This window comes from Rattus norvegicus, chromosome 10 (assembly GCF_021556685.1).
Source record: "Rattus norvegicus strain SHRSP/BbbUtx chromosome 10, alternate assembly SHRSP_T2T, whole genome shotgun sequence".
NCBI lineage: Eukaryota > Metazoa > Chordata > Mammalia > Rodentia > Muridae > Rattus > Rattus norvegicus.
In genome coordinates this window covers 103,051,894-103,070,358 of record NC_141543.1, presented here as the reverse complement: position 1 = coordinate 103,070,358, position 18,465 = coordinate 103,051,894, and positions in this window count along the sequence as shown.

Here is an 18,465-nt window from a genome sequence, read left to right as displayed (position 1 = left end):
AGTCACATATATGAATTCACAGTGACTCCAACAGTATGAGTAAAACTTGCAGAAGCTCAAGTAAGGCAAAATTCCAGCATGGAGAGCCGAGTAGGGTGCGAAGTCTCATACCCACCATAGGAAGTATTAATGATTTATAGATGTTGGGAGTCAGTTTTCTTTAAGGATATGTCTTCTAGTAGGTTGGCCATACTGCATTGGCCACTAGCACAAAACAGGACTTGATGGATTTTTAAAAATGTCATAAAACTGGATGGGTGGGAAAGGGAAGGTTAGATCCCTGAGGTTTTGGGGGAATGGAGTAAGTGTGGTCAAAATACGTTGTATGAAATTCTTAAAGGCTGAGGAAAAGAGAAAAGAGTTATCATGGTCCACTGGGACCCACTTGTTCTCATGGGCTTTGTGGGCTCTGCCAAGGAAGTCGAATGAGTCGCCGGCTCCTGCTCTCTTCTTTGGAAGTTCCAGTTTGGAAAACTTACAATGAAATAATAAAATAACAAACAGCGCATGAGGAAAGAGTGTCAGATTCAGAGGCTGCAGGGCCCTCTGCCTGGGCCTGGGGGTGTTGATCAGCTTTCGGATCTCCCTACCATCTCTCATTCTGTCAGAGTTACTCTATTTCATTAGATGACAAGAACACAGGGCAACCATTGGTTAATACGCCGAGCTCTGTCTGACTTCCAATTATGGAAAATTCCTTCCAGATTCAGGCCTTAGGTTGTCTGTCAATCTTCATTTATAAGGTCATAAATTTACATCACTTTTGTCTTTGCAGAGCTCTTTTGGTGGGAGCCCGGGGAGGGGTTTGGTCTAGGGCTTTTAGACAGAAATCATTTTTGAACTGAGTTTGTTCACCTAACTGTGAAGTTCGTTTGGTTCTTGTTTTCAATTCAACCTAAAAATGTAGATGTGACCATTTTCCTGGAGTGCCTCCTCCTTAAGGGGACAAAATAAATTATTGAATATTAAGTGCATAGAATTTTAAACTTAGGGAACATGTTTTACTTTTTGAGGGTGACTTGTGACTCCCCACAAATGAAAGCAAACTCTAAGGTGTTAACGATGATAGCTGAGTATCATTCTTAATTAAAAACTCTTAGATACTGTGATCATGGAACTCTGGTAGCACACAAAATACTAAATGTCTATAATTAATTTTGCCTAGCACTCTCTACTTCTTGGAGAAAGGGATCTGATTAAAATAAGATGTGACTTTAATAGGCTTACTACTGTCTGTATCATCACAGAAGTGAGGAATGAAATAAAGGACCAGAGGGAAGAAAAGGAATTCCTGAACAGGTAGGGGACAAAATGGGAGGATTAAATGGAGTGGGTCGGGGGAGATAGGGAGGGAATACCAGGTGGGCCAGTTAATACCCGGGGTTATTTGAGGGGTTATATGGAAATGTACTAGAGTAGAAGACTCTTCATACACACACACACACACACACACACACACACACACACACACACACACACACAAGCACACACATCCAAAAAACCCAAATCAACAACAACAAAAAATCAACCAACCAGCCAAACAAAATACCCATGGAATCACCAAATAACAGAAGACAAGGCCCCAACTAGACCTCTCTCAACGTCAAGTGAAAGAAACATCCAGAGCTACGAATGGTTTATATCTAATTGAGTTCTTGGCCAAAGGGGACCCATAGAAACCCCCGGACAACTCAAGCTATTCCTATGGCTGTTATTTGCTCTCCACAAACCAATAGTAACACCGTATTGTTGAAGACAATGCTTACGTATATTACCAAACATGGAGAAGTCAAGCTTGAGTCTAACTAGAGGGTTCACTCCTATTGGCCAACATCCATGGTAATGAAGGGTACCACGCCCTCCCAGATAAGATAAACCAGCTACAAATATCTACAACATTCACATGTCTGTATGATATGCTGGTGCAATAGTAGCACCGTTGTGGCAAATATTAATAAATGAATCTCTACCATCCCTCACTAGTGCCAGCACCAGTGGGCCACATGCCATCTGCGGAGTATTTTCATGTCAGTCAGCAAAGCGTCTTATCCGCTAAGCTCCCAGTCACCATCCCAGCTACTATCTGAGCCCGGCAGCAGCTGCCCTCTGGCAACTCTATCATGTAGTTCCCACGGCAGGATGCTGCCACTCCAGTTCCAGACAGAGTCCGCCTACCTTGTGGCTCTTACTGCGGACTCTGCTCACATTCCCAGCATCTGCCCCCAATGGTTCGTCACAACTCCCAGTAAGTAACCCGTTAAAGCCAAAACTCATAAAGCTTGTGATTTAGCGATCGGATTTATATCTGTACATTCAAACTCCACAAAACGTCTGTGCAATAAACTCACAAGCAATTAATAATGATATAAGCTGCCCGCCTACATAAGACAAACTGTCCTATAAAAATTTACCCCTTATGAAATATTCATGACTACCTTTGGCCGTTTAAAGTCACACAGATCTGGGTCGCCCTTCTGTGCCTTCATTTTGGTTCTTTTCTCCTTCCCTTCTCTCCTGCCTTACAGAAGCTCTGTCCCCGCCTTACTTTTTCACTTCCCAATCACAGGTCTTGCCTTATCTTGTGCCCGTCTTCACCTTCCTAAAGACAACAATCTACATAGTCCAGAGGTTATAAGAGGAACCTGATTGAACCGGAAGTCCGTTCCAGGAGATGGAACCCGTATCTGACACTGCTTAGGTGGCTGAGAACCTGATTCGAGACAGTCTAAGGATCTAGGAGAAAACCAAATGCTATTATTCTGCTGAAGGAATGTAGCAACAAAATGAGTCCTAGTGACATTCTGCAGTTCCCATAGACCAGTGTCTCAGCTAACATCAGATATGCTTCTTTCTGTAGGAGACAGGAACGAATGCAGAGACCCACAGCTGATCCATGTGCAGAGCATGAGACACTATCCCCATCTCTAATCCAGACGTTGTCTACAGCTGGCAAACGCTCTCAAAGGACAATTGTTTTGCTCCAATGGAATATAACTGACTATACCAACCACACTTCAGGGAAGGGCCCATGGTCAGCACTGGATGGCCAACACCAGATGAACTCAATGGTGTGTAATGCTTTGGGCACTATTTTCTTCCCTCCTCCCCCCTCCTTTTGTACCTTACTTGTCTTTTACTATTTTATTATGGCTTCCAGTTTTGTGTTTTTATGGTATGTGTGCACGTGTGTGTGTTTCTCGTGTTTTTTTTCTTTGTTATTTTTTTAAATTATTTTATGTTTGCTTTTTTATTCTGTTTTTCTTTTAGCTTGGTTTTGTTTTTTTCTTTATTTTTATTTTTGTCTTATTTTTTTCTCAACCAAGAGGGAAAGGAGGAATGAAGTTGAGTAGGCGGGGAGGTGAAGAGAAATCTGGGAGGAATAAATGGCAATCAGACTATGTCGTATAAAAAATATTTTCATTTAAAAAAATACCGACCACTGATACATAGTTACCATTAAGCATGTTGTAGTAAACATCCCAACTTTCTTATGACTTGGCTCAACGTTACATAATACCTTTTACAGATGCTAGTTGAATGGGATTGTACATCTGACCAGTTTCATTTTGAAAGAATTATAACAATATACGTTGAATCAGGTAGCATTGGGCTTTTGTAAGCTCCCATTCGTTTATTTACCTAGCACATTGCTGTCGGACGCCCACTCTGTGGTGTTGTGTGAGCTTCTTCAATCAGCTCTCTCTCAGGAGTCAATATGTAAATTTTTATCCCTCCAGAATACAAAGCCTGGACCATCTGTGTGCTTTATACTTCTTAATTTTCTTCCACACAGAACGGCTGTTATCTCTCTTTTCATAATAACTATATATTTTCTCCTAGGGCTAGGGATGTTGCTCAGCTCATATCAAAGTTGGTTAACACGATGTGCTGAGTTCAAAACAGTCTCCCACAAATGTTGTGTCCTCCTTCGATTACACCACCATCCCAGCTTTTACTTCTTGACCGTGCCCCTCACATCTTTTTCGAATTTTTCCCCTCAGAGCAATCACTTTGGAGTCATTTTTGAGTATTTATTTAGATGTGCAAAAATTTATGTGCTGTATTCTGAACTCTCAAAAATATATTCCTCTAATCTGTTCATTATACATACAGTTCCAGTGGAAGAACACATGAGTTATTTGTAATTGGATCATGTGAGAAAATCTACAGTCTGTCCTCTCCATGATTATAGGGTTTGGTTGAAAAAGACCAGAGAGACTGACTGACCAGCAAGATCAAACAAAATTATATTTTTGAATTAATTTCTGTTCGGGATCTGAGGTTAAAAGGGCTATTGATAATATTTAATATAAATTTCATTTTAGAAAAATAATTATTATAATTTGTAAAGACAGAAATGTCTTAAGCTCTTTTTCACTGCTTTATTAATTTAGGCTGCTTGTTATTGAGTATCTGCCGTGTTCTGGAGAAGTGGAGATTTCGTAATAGGTGAAACAGACAACCTTGCTTCCCGAAAGAGGAGTAAGCTGTCTACTCCGTGATTTAAACTCTCTGGGATAAAGTTTATTAATTAGAATGTATGGATGAAAAGTAATTTCTTACTCCTACCTACAGTGAAATTATAAGTCTAAGAGTAAATTTTTCTAGATGGCACAATAGAAATGGGAAAGGTATATTTTAAAAAATAATAAGTATCTGGAAATCAAGGACTCACTGCAGCAGTAATCCACATATTCAGTAATTCTCAATATTCTGATTGTGTATTCATACCACAAATCTAACACATGCAGACTCACAAAAACAACCACATATACTGAGACAGGGCAGAGGCCAATGCTGAATCCAATCCCTCTAAGTTGATATCCGTCCTTAAGCCCATTTCCAGGTCAATCGAATACAGAAACAGTTACCCCGTACTGTATGGGTATTTACAACAATGTTGTAAAGCCAAACAGAGCAACACACTTCTGGTCTTTCTCTCTTCATTTTCATTCTGTATTTTGGAAAGTAATTTTAGTGTGTGTGTGTGTGTGTGTGTGTGTGTGTGTGTGTGTGTGTGTGTGTGTGTGTGTGAGAGAGAGAGAGAGAGAGAGAGAGAGAAAGAGAGAGACAGAGACAGAGACAGAGACAGACAGACAGAGAGACACACAGAGAGAGATAGTGTGTTTTAGATCCTCTGCAAGTGTACTACACACACTTGACCATGATCCTACCACTACATCTTTCCAGCCCCAGATACTTTTTTAAAAATTCAATTTCCGTAGGTAATTTTTCACAAACTTTTTTTAAAAAAAAAAAGAGTGACATCAGAGGGGCTAGTATTTCTTTGAAGATTTTGTGTTCTCTTCTTTTCTCTATCTAAGCTGCAAAACATCTCAGCAGCACAATGGAAAAATTGAACAACATCCCCACAGAAAAAGATTCTAGTCTCTTGGTTCAGTCAAATGTAGCCCTCGTATGAAATTTCTGGCCAGCACATAAATTAAAAAAAATATATATATTTGATCGGATACATATGCCCTTCAGCAAAATAAGAAACTCTGACTAACCCATAAGACATAAAACAATTATAATATGCACAAGTATGTAGACTAGAAAGCAGAGGTGACTTGTACTTTTGGACCATAAAGTGATAGTAGAATACAATGAAATAAAGAGGGGAGATGTCATTTCTATAGCTGGTGGCTTGTAAAGTTTTATATAAAATGCAGGTGGTATAAAACTGGTAAACCAAAGAACGCTTTCCTCATCTCAGTATACAATGAAACATTACTTTTCTCATAAATTAGAGGGGAAATGCAATACCGTCTATATATTACGCTACAGAAATGTAATGCTGACTTAGCAAACAAATAAACAGCTTTGCTTAGTTTCTACTTTCATACAAATTTAAAGGACGGGGAAAACATGGTAGGTGAGACGCTTCATGTTTGCTCTCTAGGCACCTCTCATAAGACTGAGCGGTAGACCAACCTGCTTTAATGATCGAAAAACATGGAGTAAGATTAAGAACATGTCAAGCCGCAGGCAATGACTGCTCTGATGAGTGAGCTGTCTTCTCTAGTCCAGTGCCAATAGGAGAGGAGTAAGTCCCATGCAAAGTAATACTTCATCGCCTTGATCCCATGATAGTAAAACCACACCATTACAACTGAGAAAGATGATGTGTGACAGAGTCTGCCTGTTATCATAGTTTAATATTTCATCATCAACTTCTAAATCTCCATTAGAGATGATGACATGGGGAGCACAGTTAACTGGACAGGGAGGATTATCAGTTTTTTCTCTGAAGGTAATGGATTTTTTTTTTTTTGGCTTTCTGTTATGCTTGATTATCGTTATTAACTAAGTTCCAAATTAGAGAAATTAAAATTTTCCCACCCCCAAGAGCACTTCTCTTCTGCTCATAAAGAAAAAGAAAAGGAATGGATTAGACCAAAAGGCAAAGAAAAATACATAAGGAAATAACGTGGACTATCGGAGATTATGTTTTAAGATCTTCAAGTAGTTAAAAATGGACTGTCTTTCCCGTTTTCCAATGAGCAATAAAGTTCTCATAAACACAAGCTATCTTAAAATATGAACTGTAAAATCAAAGATAGAAATCAACAGACTCGGAGTCGTGAGTTGGCTCAGCAGGTAAAAGCATTTTCTTTGGCGTCTGCTGACCTGAGTTTGATTCCCAAGACCCACAAGGCTGAAGAAAAGAGAATTCTTTTCTGCAAGTTGTCCTCTGACCTCCACATGCAGCCTGTGCTATGCCCGTAGCACGTTTACTTCATTGTCATGCTATGTAACTTAACTGGACTTTCCCACAAAGGACTTTTCAGTTTTTCTCATCTTTAAAACATATACTCTATTTAAAACCAGATTAAATATTTTTTTAATTTAATATACAATCTGTTCCAAAACAGTTCCAATGTGTAGGTCTGGGTAGCTTAATTGCTTTTCTTGATTTTTCAAAGATTTTCAGACGGTATTTACAATTAATCACGTTTTGTGCTGTTACTTGCTTCTTCTACATCAGTGCTTTTAACATTCCTGCCTTAGATGTCTTAGCCAAGACTTGACTCATGCTGCCACCATTTTAACTCTTGTGAGTGCAATGTGGTGCCCTGACCCATTAGTGCCCGCCATGAGTCAAGTGTTGGATTGTTGGAAATGAAGGGACAGAGCTTTGGTTTACACATGTTGACATGAACAACTCAGTTCCACTCTTGTGAGGGGAACAGCTCAACTCATTGACAAGTGAACAAGTCATCCAATGAGAACCAGAAAACACAGACGTGAACCATCTTTAGAAGCAGTGCAGTGAGGTGCTGACAGCTTAATGAATGGCTTGTCTGTTGTGACAGTAGGACACCTTACGATGCCAAGAGCAAATGTATGCAATGCAGGAAATGCATGTCCTGTATATAGGACACTTAGACTGCTCCTATCACTAACAGATGGGCAGACTTTGAGAAACCCTGTTTTATAATCTACAACATCATTCCTGTCAAATGTACTTCAAGATCAGGGGATTAGTGAAGCATGACATTTTTAACATCATGGGGGTTCCTTTGTAGGTACTGAGAGATTACACATAGATCAACTCATAGAATATAGCTTCTAATTCTTATAACTCTGATCTCATTTGCAATTTAATAAGATAACTTACATGCACTGTGGACTAGGCAAGTGGGTGATATCTAGGTGATTATGCACAAAATTAAATAGTGATGTTGTTATCTAAGAAGCCTAGTAATCAGATGAGAAGGTCCCAGAATTCAGAAATAAGTACAACACCTATATAGTGCTGAAGGACCACTGAAATGGCTTTCTGTGCAAACAATGTTTTTATTTATAAGTGAGTCAAATTTGGGGTGAAGGCATAGATAGTTTTAAATTAAATCAATAGAGAAAGGTGATTGAAAGATAAAGTGTGGCTCAACCAGATTCTGATAATGTAGCCCAGTGTGGTGTGGATTTCTGGAGGTACATTTGTCAATCATTACAGTATGAAGACCATTATAAGTAAATATGGAGACAAGGAATTAAACAGCTACCTATCAGAGTGTGATAGCCATTTTCAAGTCTGGTTTGTCAAAACATACACATGGTCTATTAGATTCTGGGCTATTTCCCATAAAAGAGCTAAACAGGGAATACGTAGCTTAAAATAAATTGACAATTCAAAATACTGAAATATTAAGCATGAACTCATTAGTCAGGTGGCACCATTGAGATTGTCCCTTCCTCTCTTCCTAATGGGCATCTCCATTTGCATCCACTAATTTGATTGATGAGTGTCTCATCAGCAGCACTTTGCTGTGTGTCTCAGTGAGCTGCTATCTGGAAGGGTTGGTGTCAAGGTCCTCCAGGCAAAACTCTTCAGTTTGCCTTACATTCACTCTCTGAAGTCACACAGCCTTGGTGAGGAGGATTTACCTCCAAGGCCCAGAACAGTTGCAGAAAATAAAAGAAGGCCTAATGACAGATGATGAAGGTCATAAGTGCATGGATATATTCTAAAATAGTTAATAGCAAAAAAGCTATTTTTTTTTACCATTGGAAAAATTTGAAAACTAAGGTTGGGGAGAAGACTCATTAGATGAGGAGTTTCCCATAAAAGGATGGGGCCTGGGTTTGAATCTAGAGAACCTTTATGAATTCAGGCATGATAACACAGATCTGTGATCCTCGTGTTCCTGGGATGTGAGAGAGTGAGGGAGTAACGAGAGATTTCCTGTAACTCTAATATCGTTTAGTCTGACATGCACGGTAACCCCAGGAGACTGTGTCTCAAACGTGGTAAAAGGTGACAGCTGACACCTGGTTGTCCTTTGACTCCACATTCTTACTGTGACTGCTGAGTGCCCCCCCCACACACACACTTCAAACAATTTAATAAGGAAAACAAAACTTAAATTATGCAGCTGAGACATGCTCAAAAGATTTTGACAGATAAATTGAATGTTAACATAAAATTATCAAAAATAAAATTATAAAGTTTGCTTGTAATATTATATATTAGGAAGTTCAATACTAGAGAGGAATAAAAGTATTACCTTTGTGTGCTTATGAGGAGGGACTATAAACTTTCAAGCAATGAAATTTTCCAAAAGTTGTCAAATTTTATATAAATACACTTAGGAACCCTCTAGAGTATACCAGAGACCTGGGAGGTGAGAGATGCTCAGGCCTTTAGATGAAATGTCCAACCGTGGGAAGAGGAAACTTTTAGATTCACCTCCAGTAGAAAGACAGGGCGTCAAGTTGAGGGGTGGCGGTGTCATCCCACAGTCAAAAACTCTGTCTAAAAGAACTACAGGGACAAAAATGGAGAGGAGCATGAGGGAGAGGAGGTCCAGTGACAGGCCCAAATTGGGATCCAGCTCAAGAGGAAGTTCTAAGTAACACTGTTACTGATGGTATGGTGTGCTTATGGACAGGAACCCAACATGGCTGCCCTCCGAAAGGCCCGACAAGCAGCTGAAAAAGTCAGATGCAGATACTTACACCCAACCAATGGACAGAAGCTGGGGACCCTGTGGTTGAATTAAGGAAAGGCTAGAAGAAGCTGAGCAGGAGGGTAAACCAATATCAAGATCAGTATTCTAAACTAACCTGGACCCTGAGATCTCTCAGACACTGAGCCACCAACCAGGCAGCATACACTAGCTGGTCTGAGGTCCTGGAAACATATACAGCATCGGACTGCCTGGTCAGGCCTCAGTGAGAGAGGAAGTACCTATCCCTGGAGAGACTTGAGGCCTCAGGGAATGGGGAGGTCAGATGTGGGGTGGGTAACATAGGGGGTAGGGGCTGGGAGCTGGGGATATGCTCTTGGAGATGAGGGAGAAGGAATGGGGTGTGGAACTGTCAGAGTGTGGGCTAGGAGAAAGATAATGACTGGACTGTAAGAAAAGATATGATTGATGATGATGATGATGATGATGATGATGATGATGATGATGATGATACCACCCCTCTTGTGTTTATGCAAGATGGACAAGAAACCCCATGTGTGAATACATATGACTTGTTCCTAAGAGAGTCAAAGAATTAAGAGACAGCTTGAATACTGAACAGGAAACGATTCACAAATAAATAATGGTGGATCCATAAGTGGGAATTCAATGACCAAATTGAAAAAAAAAAAAACCTGATCTCCACTCCCCCTAAGAACCAACTTCTGAGATTAAAATGGCAAATACAGGTCACCACACAATATAAATTGTGTTAAAAGGAGAAACGCCATCAATCTTCTAATACACGTAACCTAATCCATAGATATCTATCTACACACAAACTTTGTAAAAGCATCTAGAGTTCCTGCTATTGGTTGGAAGAAAGTTTGATCTTTTTCCAATGGCGATAACATTCTTTTATCTTTTGCATACATTGACCTTTCTGAAACTAAAATACATGTGTAATATGTATACATTACACATGTACAAGTTGTATAAAATACAGACAATGTGAACCCTCTTAGCCTTCCGTATGTAGCCTATGTTTTGAGATCTAACAAAGTGTTTATACCATGACAAGGAAGAGAATCAAAAGCTGTAAGGATGCCCCAGTAAAGTCATCCATCAGACAGAAAAGAGAAATGGGGTCCACAGTCCCATGGTAGCTGGGGTGAAAAGCAACCCCAGGAGAAGTTTATGAAGAGGGATGTTTCACGCAAACATTTGGTGAAACACCAGAGAAAATTTTTCTTTAAAATTTGCCAAAAGGATGAGGGATGGGTTAGCGGTGAAAAGCACTTGCTGTCCCAGAGGGCTGAGGTGAGTTACTAGCACACAGGTCAGGAAATTCACAACATCTTGTCACTCAGTTCCAGAAGATCTGATGTCTTCTTCTGTTCCCGCACTCATACATACTTACACTATCCCATATACTCAGACGAAGAAGTCCACAGCATTTAGGAAAACATTAAAAGTCCATGTATCATTCACAGTGAAGCTGGGAGAAGGCACATTATTGATGGCACTTACTGCTTATGTGGCAAGACCCATTTTACAGATATGACTGGAACATCATGTTTTAGACATGGGAGGATGAGGAGTCAAAAATCAGAGCTGCCTGACAGAGGCCTTCCAAGGATTTGGAAGGAATGGGGTGGTTTTGGGATAGACAGTAAGTATGATATTCGAACTCAGCTTACCCAATCTGTTTATATCCTTTTAATTATTAGTCTACATTGGATTTCATTCAATGATGACAAACAAAAGTGCCCAGAACCCACACCAGAGAACTTCCCCCACTACCAGATCTCAGTGGGAGGAAATGGATACAGAGAGTTAGGGGGTGAGTCAGAGTCACACGCAATAGAGCGAAGGATTTGTTCTTCAACGAGAGAGAAAGCGATGCACATGTTACATGCTCTGCCTCACGGCCCCCACATTCCCTGTGGTGAAGACAAAGATTCTGATTCCATATTTACTTAGCATGATTTGTTGTTGCTGGTGTCATTTCTACAAATTTTAATTCTCTTTTTTAAATTTCTTTTATTCCTACTGACTTCATTTCCTATTTAAAAGCATTTCACTCCTGATCCGGTCCACCGATTCTAGCACTTTCCTGCTCTGAAAACATAAGCATTATCCCTTCATCTTATTTCACATTTAATATTTTATTCTTTCTTTTGAGAGAGAGTCTCACTTTCAAGGGCAGGTTACAATCTAAGCTGGCATTAAACTCTAGGTAATGCTCATACCTTATCCTCCTGAGTGCTGTGATTCTAACAGTGAGCGTCCCTGACTCACTTACTTCAAATGAAAGTGTCAAAGAGAATTGGTGCCCCTCAGACAGCCCCGTGTTTACTCATGGTGTCTGTGGGCCTGGATGGTCAGCGTAAGCGAACTGAGCCATTGTGACTGGCCTACATGGCCTTACTAGATAGAGGTAAAGCAGATGTTACTTCTCATATCATGACACGGCACTTAGAAAGCAGTCCACCGCCACCCTTGTGTTAACACGTATGCAGGTGATTATGGACACAGAGACGTGCCTTCCACCTCTCCTCTCTCACTGAACCTGGAGCTTGCAGATTTTAGACTAGCTAGTCAGTAAACTCCAGAGGCTCTCCTCTCTCCTGTCTCTACCTTCCCAGACCTGGGTTTATAGCATGTACCTAGATATGGGTGGGCCAAACTCAGGCCTTCTAGGTTATGAATGAGCCAGTTCCCAAACTCCTTACCCCCTTTTTAGATGTCCCGTTCTCTTTCTTTACCATCGTGTTTGATTTGTATCAAGTGAAGATGATGCTGAGAATTATGACTGATCTAGGAAGGTGGCCTAGATCTCATGATTACCATAGTAAGTCATGAGGTCAACATACTATGTCATTGTCTGCTTTTGACTCTCAGTTCTGTTTTTATTCATTAGCCTGTATAATTCCATCTGTCAGATTCTTTCATTGTACTAACAACTCAGCGAGAGATTTCTAAAAGCAGATCTGTTCCAGTAGATATGAAATATGCCCAAAAGGTTTACATCTTTATCAAGTTCCTGGAAACTGCTGTGTTATTCTGAAGCAAAACCAAACATACTTCTAGAATATTTCTCAGTGAATAATGATTTTCAGAATGCCATGAAACCATGATAACCTTACTGATCACTTTGGGTTCCCTATAATTTCATTGATTTTATAGCATTCATAAGGAAAGGTTTAGTCTCTCCTCTGTATCTTAATGGTGTTGCAAGAGATTCAACAAATCTTAATAAGATCTGACTTAAAGGCCAAATTGATAAGAAAAAAAAATGTAACACCATTGTAATGGTAATGGTGACCCATGCTTGTTAAAATATTTTGAATTTGTACCTAAGAATGATCCTGTTATTTTTGATGCTTAATTTTTCCCTGCTTTCTCTTCTGTGTAATCTCTCTTTGGTAATGTGACTCAGGGGGTAGAGGAAATGGCTCACTGGTTAAAGGGCTTGCAGCACAAGCCTCAGGACCTGAGTTTGAATCTCTATCATCTACTCAATAAAGCCAGACATGACAATACTCAGTTCTAACCTCGGTGCTGGGCGTCAGATACAGGAGGCTCCTGCAGGTGGCCGAGCAGACAGTGATGAGACTCGGGTTCAGTGAGAGACCCTGTCTCCAAAAGGAAGATGAAGAAAGATGTTCATGATGGGCTCCTGCTTCCACATAGGCAGACGTGGGTACACATACCAGTGTATTCATGTACACACACACACACACACACACATGCACACACACACCACACATACACACAACACACACACATGCACACACACACACCACACATACACAACACACACACACACATATACACATACACACGCACACACACACACACCACACATACACACCACACACACAAACACACACACATATACACACACAGATGCACACACACACACATACACACACACCACACATACACCACACACACATACACACATACATATACACACATACACACACCACACATACACACCACACACACAAACACACACACATATACACACACAGATGCACACACACACATACACACACAGCACACATACACACATACATATATACACATACACACACCACACATACACACCACACACACAAACACACACATATACACACACAGATGTACACACACACATACACACACACCACACATACACCACACACACATACACACATACATATACACACATACACACACCACATATACACACATACACACACCACACATACACACCATACACACGCATACACATGCATACACACACATACACAAACACCACACATACACCACACACACACATACACACATACATACATACACACACACACACGCACACACACATACACACACGCACCACACATACACCACACACACACACATACACACATACATATACACACACACATACATATACACACACACATGCACACATACATACACACATACACACACATGTACACACATGCACACACACAGACACACACATGTACACACATGCACACACACACACACACAAATGTACTAGCATGGGAAAATAAGTTATTAGCTTTGTTTGGGGGAGAGAAAACAATCTTCTTTACTTCTCCAAAGAAAGAAACAGGTGAGAATAAATTACTAACTAAGGAGGTATTTCCTTATAAGTGGGCTTCTGAGACCTGATCAGATTTACCTCATGTATATGAGCACCTTCCTCACTCTATTTCTCAATTTCCTCATGTAAAGAATAGAAATAAAAAAAAAAACCTTCTCATAGGTCCAGACTGAACAAAGAGAAAGTGTCTAAGAACATTAATAAATTTAACTTGCAGGGAGTGATTAATATCCACGTGTAGTTGCCATTACTGTTACGTTGTGGCTTTGAAAATTCTCACTGGGGTTAGTGACCGAAAACTCAATTCAGTCAAGCGATCCGCCTGTTGTTTAGTGTGAGTCTCATCCACTGGCTAAATCTTCAGGAATCCCTCAGCACTTGAAATTCTGCAGACTGGCTTCTCCTCTGTCTCTAAGCCTCTCTACAAAGATAGAGCAGTTAATGAATTAACTTGATCTATCACCATAAGCTTGACTGTCATCAGCAAATTGCCCCGAAGACCATTACAAATGGATGCTACAAATTAGAAACTGTGTCTTTAAATCACCTCCTTCCTCTATCTGGTCTCTTATTTCAAAAACTTGCAAAGCCACAGTCAATCTGTTGAGCTCAGTCAGACAAAAAAAAAATGTTAGCGGGGTGCTTCTTATCCAAAACTGTGTGGAGGTGCTAGGTTTTGTTATTTTGTTTGCTAAGATTATCTGGTAATTTCAACACACACACACACACACACACACACGCCACACTGAATTGACTGAACAGGTCGAATATTTAATATATAAATATTGGGAGGAGTTGGAAGGAGGAAAAAAAGGGAATTTGATCTAATTATATTCTATTTACAATTCTTTATTTAAAATAAAACAAAAGTGTTCTTTCTCTCATCTGAGACTTACTATAAGTTTGGAATTATTACCTTGAATATCTTTGATTCTACTTTTTAACTTAATATTTATTTTATTTTAGAACTTAATTCATGACAACCGTATTTCCGTCACCTTCTTCCCTCCCCCTCCGGCTCCAACTCTTCTTAGATCTCCACATCTGTCTCTCAGATTAGTGAGTGACCTCTCCTTTAAACATACATAAATATAGATAGGTGTAGTATGTATGTACATATATTATCACACATATTATCTATCTATTATATTATTGTATACATTACACACAGTGTCCATTTAGTGTCGGCTGTATGTGCAAGCATTTAGGACTGAGCACTTGGGAATCGAATAGCACATTCGTTTCTTTCTTTTGCAGTAGATATCGATTCACCACAGCTCTTCATCTATGGACAGGGCGTGTGGGATAGTATTTTCTAGACATAACTGGCATGCTACAGCCATGAAATGTCAATAACATGGCTGGCCAAATGAGGCCTGGCCAACAGCAGGAACTAACAAGCCACCATGGATGGTTGTCATGCCCCAATGTCCCGGATTCTTGATTTGGCATCCCTATCTGCATTGCTTGAGCTAATAGAAGTGACACCCACCCAGCGTCTAAAGGTTTTGCTTTTGGGGATAGACACAAACTAGCAAGTTATTACCAAAGCATAAAGGTGACCACCTTGTATGTTCGCTTTGAAACAAGTCTACGTTCTTTCGATACGCGACAAATTTGTACAACTGTGTATGGCCCTGAAGACGATGGACTAAAAGACTAAAGTTTTTGTTTTGTGTTCACTAATCGGGCCTCAGTAACGTTAAGTGTTTTGTGTACAAGTACAAGAGGGGAAACAGGGCGTGGGGAGTGGGCCAGCTTCCCCTTTACTTCAGAATGGATGCCAAGAGTAATTTGAATTTATTTTCATTTTATACACCGTTTGGGATAAAATCAGCAAAACAAAGGGATGCAAAATTACCCTTATTGATTTTAGTGCAAGAGTTTGTTTCACATTCTTGTCCCAGGGCAGTGGGGTTTTTTTTTTTTTTTTCCCATAGCTGCTTCCGTTCACTAAAAGCTGCCTTATGTAAAAGACTGCGCAGCAAGCATTTCCACCCAGCCATTGTGACAGGGCTTATGCTGCCATTAGTTCTTCGGTTCACATTTCATAGGTGTCACTTATGCTACTTTCTTTTGCATGAACATTTTTAAATTTAGAGTCTGAGTCTGATTGAAAGATGAACACGCAAATGGGCTTCACTCTCTCCTCAAAGTCCCTGTTTAATTAATTAAGGTTTGAAGAAGCTGGATTCTATGAAAATACTAGGAAAAGCTAGGAACCAACTCACACACACTGAAGACAACCCCTTCATTCCCCCAAAGTCAAACAATCAGTTAACAGAAGAAATTCTGGAGGTAATAATATACGCATGCATACAAACATACACATACATGCATACATACATAAATACACACATGCATACAAACTTATATACATGCATATATACATAAATACATACATGCATGCATGCATACATATGTTCCTCCAAATCCCAGTGTGTACTCTGCAGAGGGAGCTGAAGGGAAACCTTGCTCCACTTGCTTCTGAGTCTACCTTGAGGTCCCTTTTTCTATCGAGGGGACACTTGTTTGTTCCCCTCCAAACACAAGTACATCTGGACTCAATCATTCTCTGGTCAGGAAAGAACTGTCAGCAATCCGTAACCCCTCATAAACGTTCTGTGTGAGATGAACAGTGCCTTGCATGGTTTCCAAAGGATCCTGGTGCCCACCTGAGAGCTGACTGTTCTCAAGGGCAGCTTCCTGCTGCAGAAAGAGCTTGTCTTGCTGCAGTAGATATGTGTGGTTTCCCTCCCTCATTTTCTAACTCCTCTTTCTCTTCTTTCTGTCTCTTTCTCCCTCTCCCCCTCCCTCCTTCCCCCTTCCCTCTGTGCCTCTGTCTCTGTCTGTCTGTCTGTCTGTCTGTCTGTCTGTCTCTCTCTCTCTCTCTCTCTCTCTCTGTGTGTGTGTGTGTGTGTGTGTGTGTGTGTGTGTGTGTGTGCTCTCGTATGTGTCCTGGCTACTAGAAGCCAGAGATCTACTTCTAATATTTTCCTCAGTTATTCTTCATTTATCTTGAGACCATACCTGGAGTGCCTCATTCATGCAGTGCCTCACACCTGGAGTGCTTCACACCTGGAGTGCCTCACACCTGGAGTGCTTCACACCTGGGGTGCCTCACACCCGGAGTGCCCCACTCCTGGGGTGTCTCACACCCAGAGTGCTTCACCCCTGGAGTACCTCACACCTGGAGTGCCTCACACCTGGAGGGCTTCACACCTGGGGTGCCTCACACCTAGAGTGCCTCACACCTGGGGTGTCTCACACCTGGAGTGCCTTGCACCTGGAGTGCCTCCATCTTGCTATTGTCACTAGCTAGAAAGCCTCCAAGGATTCTCCTGCATCTCCAGCCCAGAGTTGTAGTTACAGGCATGCACTGCTGTACTCACTTCTTGCCTGGACTCTGGAAACTTGAATTCAGCTCTTCCTCCTTGAATGGCAAGCACTTTATACGTTGAGCTATCTCCAGGCCTTTATAACAAGCAAGAAACAATCAAGAACTCTTTTTGTTCCACTTTCAGTCTTGATTTTTTTTCTTTAAGACAAGATGTCACTATCTTAGCCCAAAGCAAGTCAAAGACTGTCTTTGTATCTATCCCACAATGGGCTCAAACACAGGATCCTCCTGCCTCAGCCACCCCAATGCTTACATTAGCCATATACCATTTTGCCCAGCTAAATAATTCTTACAAGAAACCAGGGCCAGAGGTCATCCCTGCTTGTAATTTCTGAAAGAGGCCCTGTTTCTGTAGGAGATAAATGCAGTACCCATACACCTCTACTCTCTGCTCTTCATGTTCTTGTCAGACCCCAACCTTAAGGTGATGACATAGGTATCACATACTAAAGATGCCCACACCTGATCTCTAGTGGAGAAAAACTACTCGATATCTTGGCAGTGCTGGGCCCCAGGCTTGTCTTATCCTCACACACCGCGGTCGGGACCCGGTGGGATAGGGACTATCAGCCGTGCTGGGCACTGGTAAAGAGAGCATTCCTCTTTTGAGCAGATAACAGGGAGAAGCATGAATTAGCCTTTTCAGACAAAATCACGGTGTCCAGCCAGAGCTTATCTATGGTTTTAAGGAAGGAAAAGCTGAAGTTGGCTAAAAGCTTTTCTTTTCTTCCCCCTCCTCCCTTCCCTTGATATTCTATAAGTCACCAGGGGAGCAGAATATTGCAAAATTCTGTCATGACAGAGCAGGCTGATAAACTGAAAAATAAAAACAGATGTGGAGCAGAGAGGGCTTACGGACAGTCGTGTCTTGCTTTGCTCTGGCTCAAGTGCTGGGAGTCCTAAATCCTCCTCCCACTCAGAAAAATCTAATATTTCCTCTGCCCCTGACTATCACAATCCTTGGATAATTCCCATCTTTGGATAATCACCTCTCCCACATTGAAGTCAAAATAAAGTGATAGAAAAATGCA